The following is a 13,714-nucleotide window of genomic DNA, read 5'->3' as shown; positions in this document are numbered from 1 at the left end:
TTTATAAAGCATTGATCAGACCACATTTGGAGTATTGTGTGTGATTTTGGGCTCCATAGCTAAAAGGAGGATGTGCTGGCATTGGAGAGGGTCCAGAGGAGGTTTATGAGAATGATTCAAAGATGAAAGGGTTAACATATGAGGTGTTTTTGATGACTCTGGGCCTGTGCTCTCTGGAGTTTAGAAGAATGAGGAGGGAGGGGTGGGAGGGGATCTCATTGAAACCTACCGAATATTGAAAGGCCTGGATAGAGTGGACATGGAGAGGATGTTTCCAGTAGTGGGAGAGTCTGGGACCAGAGGGCATAGCTTCAGAATAAAAGGATATCCCTTTACAACTGAGATGAGGAGGGTTTTTTTAGCCAGAGGGTGGCGAATCTGTGGAATTCACTGCCACGGATGACTGGAGGCTAAGTCATTGGGTATATTTAAAGCAGAGATTGATAGTTTATTGATTAGTAAGGGCGTCAAAGGTCACGGGGAGAGGGCAGGAGAATGGGGTGGAGAGGGAAAAATAAATAAGCCATGATCGAATGGTAGAGCAGACTCGATTGGCCAAATGGCCTAATTCTGCCCTTATGTCTTATGGTCTCTCCTCTTTATCAACTGTGGAGGGTAAATTAGATATTGCTGGAAAATGGGTGCAGGGATGTAATACATAAGATCATTCGGCCTATGATCAAACCTTGCCTTTTCAATCCCATGCAGGCAGCACAGTCTTCATGCTGTCGGCTCATTAAAGTGACTGTAGCACAAGCTAGCACTAATTATTATGTTGACTTGATCAGCACCTTGGCAGGGTAGGGGATAGAGGAGTCATAGAGTCATTGGATCATGTAGCACAGAAACGGGCCCTTTAGCCTGCCACATCCAAGTCACCCCTCAGCCTCCTTCATTCCAGTGAAAACAAGCCCACTCTATCCAATCATTCCCCATAATTGAAGTTCTTCAATCCAGGCAACATCCTGGTGAATATCCTCTGATTTTTTTCCAGCGTAATCACATCCTTCCTATTGTGTGGCAACCAAAACTGCACACAAAATTCCAAGTGCAACCTGTTTTAAAAATGCATAATAAGTCTCCAGACTATAACAATATCCTTTGTTTTTTCATTAAGTGAATGTCATAACAGCCTTAGTTGCTGAAAGCAGCTTTCTGGAATATCCTTCTGTCAAAATGTTCAGATTTCATTTATCATGTATAACTCAATAATGCACATAGAATTATTGCTTTTTATTACATTTAAAAGTGGTTTATTGGTGCATTAAATTCACTTTTATAAAAAAAAACATTTTTAGCTCTTTAGAAGAAATTAATCATCTCTAACAGTTTCTATTTCATGGAAAAACAAACTTTGGATTCTGGGAATCTGAAATTAAAGCAGAAAATACTGCAAATACTCAGTAGATCAGACAGCAACTCTGAAACGATGAATCACCATGTCAAAAGAAGGAAGAAAGGAAATTGCAGGGGTTCTGACCATCACTTTCCACCACCCCCGATTGCAGGAGTGGTTCTGGGGGATTGCAGGAATGCTCACATCATATCATTGTTTAAAAAGCGAGTAAGAGATAAACCGACTAATTACAGGCCAGTTAGTTTAATTTCAATGGTGAGCAAATTATTGAAATTAATTCCAGGGGATAGTATAAACCACCATGAACAAAAAAAAATATTAATCAGAGGCAGCTAGCATAGATTTGTTAAGTGAAAATCGACAAGGGTAACAAGGAGAGTCAATAAGGTGGTTCATTTGACGTTGGGTGCATGGATTTCACTAAAGCTTTTGACAAGGTCCCAAATGGCAGTTACTTCCATTTGGCCCCATGTGGTGCTGCCATAAACGAGCATTGGTGTGGTTCCATGCAACCTTCGCAGTGAAGCAGAGATTGACACCCGCTTAGGAAAACAGACTGGGTGAGGTGGAGAAAAACTGATGCAGCAGATTATGGTGAACAAAAGCCAATGGATTGGGATCTGCAGGGAACAGGCAATGGAAGAATGGATGAGCAAAACTTGGCAGGGATTATGATGGTACTGGGAGTTGGGGCTGGAGAATGACACTGCAGGAATTCAGGCTAAGTATCTGGAGGAGATAATGAGGTTGTGAATGGGGTTGGATGAAAGGAAGATGCGAGTGAAGGTCAAGGTTGAGATCTGGGGAAGAAAGAGTGATGGGGAAAGGTTTTTGACATGGGATAAAGAAAGACGTGGACTCTTGGAAATCGTGGGTATGAGGCCCGACATTTTTCAGAAAGCAGGGATAGTGCCAGAAATGCAATAATAAAAAGGTGAGCCAGCTCCAGAAACCTTATTATTGGTAAACAGAGAAAGATCGTTTCCACTGGTGGATGAATATGGAACAAAGGGAAAGAGGCAGAGAATACTCCCTATAATGACAAAAGAGGATAGGAGAAAGAATGAATATTAGAGTACGAGTTGCTTCATCACAAGCGACCAATGAAATGTTGACCAAACAAAAGTTTAAAAGGGAAAATTTAGAAATATATAAAGCAATTCAGGGTGAAAAAAAAAGCAGTGGGGTTACAGAGAGAGAGTCAGTACCAAAGGTTGAAATGCTTCCTCCTCTGCTATCATTTCTATCTTTGTATGAAATCCCTTCTTTACTGTGACTGGACTTTACAGAAGAAATGTTGATGAGGGGTTAAGGTAAGAAAGACATCTCATGCTAGAAGTGGCCCACACATTAAAGACACTGCCCTTTGCATTCCTGGTTCAGATCAATCTGCATAGGCCATGTTAGACATGTGAAGTTCAAGTTTAGATCAGCTCTGACCAACATTGCTGGTTCACAGTCATCACCTTCAAATGAGACCTGAATGCAAAGTAGAGTCCAAGAAGACAGCAAGGTAGTTGGGACTTGCTAAAGGTGGCACTGACCAAGCAGCTTGTACAATGTAAGGGGGATCTGGATGCAGCTGCATTGCAATATAGGACCACATTATTTAGTTACAACTTGTATTTTTTTTGTGGTCGTTACATTTATGCTCTCAATGAGTTATGGGATTACAGGGGATCATGAAGGAAATCTGAGTTCCATCAACATTCTTTCCTCATTAACTTTCCTTCTTTGTTTGCTCGCTGTTAATCTCCAAGCTGCCAGTGTTTTCCGCACAGCAGCTGCAGATGTGAAACCTCAGGCTAAGATTCATCTCCAAGAGCAAATGCAGTAACATTTGCAGATGTCTCTGAATCTCATGTGATCATATATTATGTGATAACACTTCCACAAGTCACTCGAGTCTGAACTGGCATCTGTAGTCATTGCTCAAATGCACAAGCAAATAGATTTTTTTCAAAATTCCATCACCATATGCAAACAGTAAAATCTTAAATCTTTCTACACTGAGTAAACGTAAAGGCAGTTAGTAAAGAAACAGTATTACTAGTTTTACATGGGTTCTATTAATGAGTACAAAGGCAGTGATGGGCAGAAGCTGCAAAGTCTGCAACTCAAGGGATCCCACAACTTTTGCCTAAAGAATCCAGAATAATTAATACATGTCAGCCACAACCCTAAACATACAGCAGCGAGGCAAGAAAAATTCCTGACTAACTGAGAAAGCAAAGATGATAGAGAAAAGCAGCAAGGGAGAGAGAGAATGAAATAAATATCAGGAAATGTCTGAGCAAAGAAAATATATCAGAAAATGAGAGTTTTGCAATCTTTACCATAATGTTACATTACCATTTAAGGGCTTTTTCCTCAAATTTCTTCAATAATTTTTCAGTCATTTCCTTCTCCATTTTGATTGATCTTAGAATAGGCTAAAAGGTTGGCACAACATCATGGACCGAAGGGCCTGTACTGTGTTATAATGTTCTACGTTCATTTATTGACTTCAAAAACTTAAAATACTTCTGTTTAGTACCTAATCCAAATACAATATTAATTCCACAAGTACATCATATAATTTCAGCACAAAGATTTTGCCATGAAATACTGCTAGAATGACAACTTAGAATTACACCAGAAGAACACAAGAATTGTGCCTGCTTCACAATTCAATAAGATCATGGCTAATCCAATCCTGGCCTTAACACCACTTTCCCACTCATTTCCCATACCCGTGCCTCCCTTGCAGTTTAAATGTCTGTCAACCTCTGTCAGTGTATTCAATGACGCTGCCTCCTCAGCTCTCCGAGATGGAGAACAGCAAAAATTCACAACCCTCGGGAGAAATTCCTCACAACCTTTGTCTTAAATGCTCTAACAGAAAGATACTTAACAATACTTTACAGTATTGATGAAAGAGATATGACGTTCAAGAATGCCAAACACTGGAATGGGAAAGGGAAATGATGAGTCCAGAAAACGAAATCATGGTTGACGAGCAGAGTTTTAAGAAGACTCTTGAAATTTGAGAAGGAGGCACCAGTCAAAGGAAACTTGATAAAGAGATAGAAACATAGAAAACCTACAGCACAGTTCAGGCCCTACCTTAGAAATTACTAGGCTTACCCACAGCCCTCTATTTTTCTCAGCTCCATGTACCTATCCAAAAGTCTCTTAAAAGGCCCTATTGTATCCGCCTCCACCACCGTTGCCAGCAGCCCATTCCACTCACTCACGACTTTCTGAGTAAAAAACTTACCACTGACATTTCCTCTCTACCTACTCCCCAGCACCTTAAACCTATGTCATGTGGCAACCATTTCAGCCCTGGGAAAAAGCTTCTGACTATCTACACAATCAATGCCTCTCATCATCTTATACACCTCTATCAGGTCCCCCCTCGTCCTCCGTCGCTCCAAGGAGAAAAGGCCAAGTTCCCTCAACTTGTTTTCATAAAGCATGCTCCCCAATTCAGGCAGCATCCTTGTAAATCTCCTCTGCACCCTTTCTATGGCTTCCACATACTTCCCGTAATGAGGTGACCAGAACTGAGCATAGTACTCCAAGTGGGGTCTGACCAGGGTCCTATATAGCTGCAACATTACCTCTCGGCTCCTAAATTCAATTCCACAATTGACGAAGGACAATACACCATATGCCTTCTTAACCACAGAGTCAACCTGTGCAGCTGCTTTGAGCATCCTATGGACTCGGACCCCAAGATCCCTCTGATCCTCCACACTGCCAAGAGTCCTACCATTAATACTATACTCTGCCATCATATTTGACCTACCAAAATGAACCACTTCACACTTATCTGGGTTGAACTCCATCTATCACTCCTCAGCACAGTTTTGCATCCTATCTATGTCCCGCTGTAACCTCTGAGAGCCCTCCATACTATCCACAACGCCTCCAACCTTTCTGTCATCCGCAAACTTACTAATCCATCCCTCCACTTCCTCATCCAGGTCATTTAGAAAAATCACAAAGAGTAAGGGTCCCAGAACAGATCCCTAAGGTACACCATTGGTCATCGACCTCCATGCAGAATATGACCCTTCAACAACCACTCTTTGCCTTCTGCGGGCCAGCCAGTTCTGGATCCACAAAGCAATGTCCCCTTGGATCCCATGCCTCCTTACTTTCTCAATAAGCCTTGCATGAGGTACCTTATCAAATGCCTTGCTGAAATCCATATACACTACATCTACTGCTCTCCCTTCATTGATGTGTTTAGTCACATCCTCAGAAAATTCAATCAGGCTCGTAAGGCAGGACCTGCCCTTGACAAAGCCATGCTGACTATTCCTAATCATATCATACCTCTCCAAATGTTCATAAATCCTGCCTCTCAGGATCTTCTCCACCAGCTTACCAACCACTGAAGTAAGACTCACTAGTCTATAATTTCCTGGGCTATCTCTACTCCCTTTCTTGAATAAGGGAAAAATATCCGCAACCCTCCAATCCTCTGGAATCTCTCCCATCTCCATTGATGATGCAAAGATCATCGTCAGAGGCTCCACAATCTCCTCCCTCGCCTCCCACAGTAGCCTGGGATACATCTCATCTGGTCCTGGTGACTTATCCAACTTGATGCTTTCCAAAAATTCCAGCACCTCCTCTTTCTTAATATCTACATGCTCGAGCTTTTCAGCCTGCTGCAAGTCCTCACTATAATCACCAAGATCTTCTTCTGTAGTAAATACTGATGTAAGGTATTCATTAAGTACCTCTGCTATTTCTTCCGGATCTATACACACTTTCCCACTGTCTCACTTGATAGGTCCTATTCTTTTGCATCTTATCCACTTGCTCCTCACATACGTGTAGAATGCCTTAGGGTTTTCCTTAATCCTGCCCTCCAAGGCTTTCTCATGTCCCCTTCTGGCTATCCTAATTTCCTTCTTAAGCTCCTTCCTGTTAGCCTTATGTTCTTCCAGATCTCTAACATTACCTAGCTCTCTGAACCTTTTGTAAGCTTTTCTTTTCATTTTGACTAGATTTATTATAGCCTTTGTACACCACAGTTCCTGTATCCTATCGAAACTTCCCTGTCTCATTGAAACATGCCTATGCAGAACTCCACACAAATATCCCCCGAATATCTGTCACATTTCTTCTGTACTTTTCCCTGAGAACATCTGTTCCCAATTTAAGCTTCCAATTTCCTGCCTGAGAGCCTCATTATTCCCTTTACTCCAACTAAATGCCCTTCTAGTCTATCTGTTCCTATCTCTCTCCAATGCTATTGTAAAGGAGATATAATTATGATCACTATCTCCAAAATGTTCTCCCACTGAGAGATCTGACACCTGACCTGATCATTTCCCAATACCAAATCAAGCACAGCCTCTCCTCTTGTAGGCTTATCTACATATTGTGTCAAGAAACCTTCCTGTACACACTTAACAAACTCCATCCCATCTAAACCCCTTGCTGTATGGAGATGCCAATCGATATTTGGGAAATCAAAATCTCCCATCACAACAACTCTGTTATTATCAGACCTTTCTAGGATCTGTTTCCCTATCTGCTCCTCAATAGCCCTGTTACTATTGGGCAGCCTATAAAAAACACCCAGTAAAGTTATTGACCCCTTCCTATTCCTAACCTCCACCCACAGAGACTCCATAAACAGTCCCTCCATGACGTCCACCTTTTCTGCAGCCACGATACTATCTCTGATCAACAGTGCCACTCCCCCACCTCCTTTGCCTCCGTCCCTGTCCTTTCTGAAACATCTAAAACCCGGCACTTAAAGTAACCATTCCTGTCCCTGAGCCATCCAAGTCTCTGTAATGGCCACCATATCGTAGCTCCAAGTATTTATCCAAGCTCTAAGCTCATCCACCTTATTCACAATACTCCTCGCATTAAAATAGACACATCTCAAACTGTCCGTCTGAGCACTTCCCTTCTCTATCACCTGCCTATCCTCCCTCTCATGCTGTCTACAAGCTTTGTCTATTTGAGAGCCAAACACCTCTTCCCCAGTCTCTCCAGTTCGGATCCCACCCCCCAACAATTCTAGTTTAAACTCTCCCCAGTGGCCTTAGCAAACCTCCCTGCCAGGATATTGGTCCCCTTAACTGCTACACTACTGTGCCATACAATAATACATACTATTCCATCTGAGCACCCATCTAACTTTCTGGCAATTGGTAAACAAGGAAAATATGGAGACCTTTGATAAATATGAGCTTTCAATAAAACTTGCCTTTGGCAGTTCGAGGGAGTGCAGACAAAAGAACAGGTCAAGAATTTTAGTTTGGCTGGATTGGAATCTAAGGTATACATAATGAGAAAGAGGAATAACCAAAAACAGTGGGATTCCCAGGTAAATAAAGCAAAGTTCAAAACTTGTTAGCTTCAAGAGTTAGAATGACATCATTTGACTAATTATGGAAGCAGACAAAGTATGTGGCATCATTGTTCTCCAGCTGCCATTGAGAGAACATTGGCTTTGGTTCTGATTTGTGGAACGTTATGTGTAAGTGATGAAATTATCTGCTTAAAGCTGATTCTGCAAAAGATCAAGCTGTAAATGTTTGTTAAGTGGTTCCACTTAAGACCACTATTTAGCTTTACATGATGTAAGTTGAAGAATTAGAAAAAATATGAACAGCTAGAGAGTCAAATATTAGCAACAAAGCACAAGGAAAAAGTTCAATAGTGCCTATTGGGAATGAATGTGTAAAGGAAGGAGAAAGACGTACATTATCATATTGCACCTTTCACATCCTTTTCAGAATACCCAAAAGCAATTCACAGCCAATGAAACATGTTAACAAATTGGTGTGCATCAAGCTCCCATAAACAGCGAGATCATCTGCTTGTAGAAATATTGACTGGATGACAATATTGGCTAAGGTCTTCTTTGCAAAAGTGCCATGGCATCTTTTATGTCCACCTGAGAGGGCAGACAAGCTCCTCTCACAGTGCACCCTAACTCCAGAACTGCATTTAAGTTTCAGCCTAGATTTTTATGGTCAAGGCTCTGGAATAGGACTTGAACTCAGAACCTTATTAAAGGGGCTAGAGTCATAGCTTAATACAGCATGGAAACAGGCCATTCAGCCCAACTCGTCCATTGTGACTGTGGTGCTCACAATGCTCGTCCCAGATCTTTCTAAACCATTCCTATCCATGTACTTATCTAAATGTCTTTTAAATGTTGTTATTGTACCTGCCTCAACCACTTCCTCTGGCAGCTCATTCCATATATGCACCATCCTCTGCATGAAGGAGTTGCCCCTCTGGTCCCTTTTACATCTTTCACCTCTCACCTTAAACCTATGCCCCCTAGCTTTTAGTTCCCATTCCCTCAGAAAAAAATTATGTGCGTTCACCCTATCTATACCACTCACGATTTTATACACCTCTATAAGGTCACCCCTCAATCTCTTACATTCCAAGGAATAAGAGTCCTAGCCTACTCAACTTCTCCCTATAACTCAGGCCCTTGAATCCTAGCAGTATCCTTGTAAATCTTCTTTGCACTCTTTCCAGTTTAATATCTTTCCTATGACAGGGCGACCAAAACTGTTCACAATACTACGTGCAGTCTCACCAGCATGAACAACACAGCAAAGAATGCTGTGAAGTAAGCCACAGCTAACAATGATTAGAAAGGGCACCATTATTGCAGGGATTGCAGGGATATGACTGCATGTAATTCAGACTGGCCACTACTTCAGCATGTCTGCAATAAGGTACCTCCACCCTCTGGCCCACATTAATATATATTACTACTCCTCCTTAGGCAGTCCCTCAGGATTGAGGATGACTTGCTTCCATTCCATTTCATGCATTTCAAAGTGTCCAATAAGATGAGAATCCACAGATTCTTCCACAGCTGCATCATGTGGTGCATGATGGGACAGACATGTGGGTAATTTGCAAAGTGGTGTGCACCCTCCACTATTTACACTCAGCTTCTGTGCACAAGTTCTCAATACCAAGCCTAATGCATCTTCTTCACTTTGACCAGTCCTAGGCCAGGGATTCCCAACAGTCAACAGGGATGCTACATTTTTTAAGAATGTCCTTGTATCTTTTCCTCTGTTTGCCTGGTAATCTTTTCCTGTCACAAGCATGAAATTTAGTACCTGTTTCAGAAATCTGGCATTGGGCATGAGGCACCAAATAGTGCTGGGATAGTAACCATTACAGAACCATAACCATACTGCAAACAAAATAGTAATGTTTAATGCTATGGTATTTTATTCTTATTTCCTCCATGTCTTAACCCACTAAGTTTTTCTTCGTGTTTTCTGGCTATTCTTATTCAATAGCAAGATGTATCCTCAGTGGTCTTAGCAGAGGTGGTGAAAGGCTGGTAGTGCCACTTGAGAGCTCTGAAATTGCTTGGGCCAACATGTGTCATGTAATCTTATTCTACCACTGTGGAGCATTGATCCTGGTCCTGGTCATAAGGTCATATTCAGGGCTGCTTTTGAGTTATGTTGCTTCATTTTTCAAAGCTGTTCTGCAGCTATTATTAGATTTCAAGATTGGTATTTGTGCAGATTCTGTCAAACATCCGTTCAGTAGGCAGATGTTTTGCATTTGGTGCTCGAGGGGCATTTGAGCTGGCTCTTTTTAAATGTACAGGGAGATTGCAGCAAAAGATGAAGCTAGCGACAGGAATCAGAGCATTTGGAATGTGGACAGCAAGCTTGGAGACTGCAGTGAGTGGTAGCCTGGCACAAGTGAACAGCAGCATGATGAGCAAGAGAAGATGCAATGGCTCATGATCTCCTACTCAGCAGAAAAAAGAAAAGCCTGTTTCTCTCACAAGATATGATATCACAACATGGAGTGGATTTAAATTTCCTGACTATACTATAAAAGGATGATAGTTCCTTAAAAGGAAACTACATAAGGACAAGATGAGGGAATGGGATTTTATCTTATGAGGGAAAGGGATAAAAGTAACAGATGGAACAACATGCTCTCAACTTCAGGGAATTATATTTTGAAAGTATGATGGAAATATGGACAATGGAATGTGGCTTGGTACATAACTGCAGAGTGATCTGGGGCTGCGAATTCACAAGCCTCAAAATTCCAATGTGCTATCTGGTCAAGTTGAGCTCCAGTCACCTTTGCCCCTCTTGTCACTGTGTCAAGACTGGGTTCTGTTCAATGCAATGGCTATCCCATATCAAAAGAAACCACACACACAGGCAACTTCTAATCCACAATATGAAGTTTTGACCCCGCAATGTCAGGAGCCTCATGGTCAGTCCCCAGATAACAGGCTTGAATGCTGCTCTGCTTTACTGGGGACTCAGTCATTTTGACATCAGTATTGCTGCCTTGATTGAGATATGATGAGCAAGAGATGACCAGTTTAAACAACAAGGCAGTGAGTACAACTTCTTCTGGAGCAAACCAGAAATGGAACAGCACCTTACTCAAAAACCATCATCCCATCCACCCCATCAAGCATCTCCTGCCCATCTGTTGAAGAGTCTGCAGTTCCCAAATTGGTCTCATTAGTTATCTTAGAATCCACAGAACCAGATTGGAAGCAAGTCATTCTTAATCTCGTAGGACTGCTTAAGAAGCTGTACGGTCATTGCTTGATGCGCCAAAGGCCTTGAGTGCTACTGAACACTTTCTCAGGGACAAAAATGTGCTCCGAAGCATTGACTGCATGTCTGGGCCTTGGGGACAGAGCAGACAGTTCTGGTAGTTTTTGAGTTGAACAAGGCTTGGTGTACACTAATGATCAAGTAAGTGACAGTGTTTGTAACTGGGTAGGGGAGCAGGGAGTCAGATAAATGGCTGTATTGGAGGTCGTGGTAGGAATCAGGATTTACACTGGGACCCTAAGGGAAGTTCTTGATTGGGAAGAAACTGGAGGGGAGGTATCTTTGCGATGTTGCAAATGTACTATGGGTGAAAATGTGTGGTGGGGCCAAAGGATAAAAGTGGGATGCCAGTTGAGCACAGTCCCATGAAATCTGTGTTGTCCTGATGGTCCCTTGGAGTGCATCATGGCCTGTTTTCCCCACAATTCTCCAAATGAGACATTATGTGAAGAATGACAGAACTTGATGCACATCTTGTGCTAAATTGTCTTAAATGTGCAAGTTTGAAACAACCTGCAAGTGTGTTTCCTCAAAAGAAACAATAAATAATCATTCATGTACTTAACTCCATGGTAAACACATTTTGAATCATGTAGTGCTATGCAATCTAATCTCCTGGCTACAACCTTTTACTGTGGATTAGTATCTTCATATTCTGTGCCATGCCTGACTAGAGTCTTACTAAGGGAAGACATACTTAGCTTTTATTTCTTGCCTTTGTTAGTTGAGAAGAAAACATAAGGGGTATAGCTAAGTGAGTGGACAAAGATCTGGCAAATAGAGAATAATATGGGAAAATGTGAAATTGTTCATCTTGGCAGGAAGAATAAAAAAGTTAAATTTTGTTATTGTCACATGTACTGAGGTACTGTGGAAAAACTTGTCTTGCATACCGTGTATACAAACCAGTTCATTACAACAGTACATTGAGGTAGTACAAGGGAAAACAATAACAGAGTGCAGAATAAAGTGTTACAGTTATAGAGAAAGTGCAGTGCAGGTAGACAATAAAGATGCAAGGTCTTAACAAGGTAGATTGTGAGGTCAAGACTCCACCTTATTGTACTAGGGGACTGTTCGTAGTCTTTTATTGGTAGGATAGAAGCTGTCCTTGAGCCTGATGGTAAGTGCTTTCAGGCTTTTGTATCTTCTGCCCAATGGAAGGGGGAAGAAGAGAGAATGTCCTGGGTGGGTGGGGTCTTTGATTATGTTGGCTGCTGCTTTACCAAGGCAGCCTTGGAGAAATCCAAGGATTTCTGTGATGTGCTGAGCTGTGTCCACAAATCTCTGCAGTTTCTTGCAGTCACAGGCACAGCAGTTGCCAGACCAAGTCGTGATGCATCCAGAGAGGATGCTTTCTTTGGTGCATCGATAAAAAATGGTGATGGGTCAAAGGGGACAGAAGCATATCATCTAACTGATGAGAGGTGGCAGAGCTCTGAGATGTGTTGTCATGCATAAATCATAAAAAGCTAGTATGCAGGTACAGCAAGTAATTAGGAAAGTTAACAGAATGTTTTTTTTATTGCTGGGGGAGTTGAATACAAAAGTGGGGAGGTATGCTTCAGCTGCATTGTGTGTGAGTGAGCCCTCACGAGTACTATGTACAGTATTTGTCTCATCATCTTTTAATGCATTAGCAGTTCAGAGAAGACTTACTAGACTAATAACTGATATGTACAGATTGTCTTATGAGGAAAGTTTAGATGGACTAAGCTTGTACTAGTGGAGTTAAGAAGAGGAGACTTGATTGAAACACAAGAACCTGAGGAGCCTTGATGTGAATAGAACGTTTCCTCTTGTTAGAAAATCTGGAACTAGGAGTCACTGGTTTTATAATTAGGGCTTTCCTCTTGGGCCTAAGTCTCCCAAGGGCATAAGTTTTTGAAGCTCCTTTCTCAAAGTGGATGGAAGAAGAATGAATATTTTTTTGCTGAAGTTGATAGATTCTTGTTTTCACAAAATGTTACTGTGGGTGGATGGGAATGTGGAGTTGAGGTTACAATTAATTAGCCATACTCTTATTAGATGCAGAGCATGCTAGAAGGCTAAATGGCCACCTCCTGCTCCTAATTCATATGCCTGCATTATCACAGAGAATACAAAATATAAAAGCCAAGAAGGAATGATAAATGTACATTTTAAATCTTAATATGATCTCAGAGTATTGAGTGCTTTATTGAGCTTTATACTACAGGAAAATTGAGACTCCAGGTAGAGTACACCAGGACATGCCTTGTAAGGGGAAATACAAAAACAATGCATTTTCATTGGAGGGACAATATAATAGGATGTTTGAAATTATTGGAGAATGAAAAGAAACAAACTATTTGGAAGTGAGTCTTGAAAGAGGCAACATAGATGATAGATTAGAATTATAAATACATAAAGTTCCAAACCAAAAAAAACCATTTGCCCATTAACTCCATGACAGCTCCTTGCATAGCAATCCAGTCATCTCATTCCCCACTTCTCCAGGTAGTCCTGCAACTGATTTTTCCCTACATCTAGCAAATTTGACAACTCTTTAGGACTCTGTTGCTTTCAGAAGCCTTATAAATAGCAAGTTTCAAAACACAAGACACAAGAGATTTTGAGCAGAGAGGAAGGGAACAACACAGAACGTTGCTATGGCTATGCGTTAGGTTCAATAGGTGAATGAAAGTAACAGCGAAAACACTCTGAGATCCCATTGTGTCCTTTTCGGAATAAATATCTTGTATATGCTTACCAAATATAGAACTTAGTACAT

General features: G+C 41.4%; 1 protein-coding gene across 3 annotated transcripts in view; it reads right to left on the bottom strand.

Annotated features, from left to right (window-relative positions):
* The window catches only part of spock1 (SPARC (osteonectin), cwcv and kazal like domains proteoglycan 1), a 356,391-nt gene that overhangs the window by 89,040 nt on the left and 253,637 nt on the right, over nucleotides 1-13,714 (bottom strand). The gene's annotated exons all lie outside the window — the stretch shown is intronic.

Source organism: Pristis pectinata, chromosome 4, assembly GCF_009764475.1.
Source record: "Pristis pectinata isolate sPriPec2 chromosome 4, sPriPec2.1.pri, whole genome shotgun sequence".
NCBI lineage: Eukaryota > Metazoa > Chordata > Chondrichthyes > Rhinopristiformes > Pristidae > Pristis > Pristis pectinata.
The sequence above is the reverse complement of the archived record's forward strand: the minus strand, read 5'-3'. Positions and strand labels throughout refer to the sequence as shown.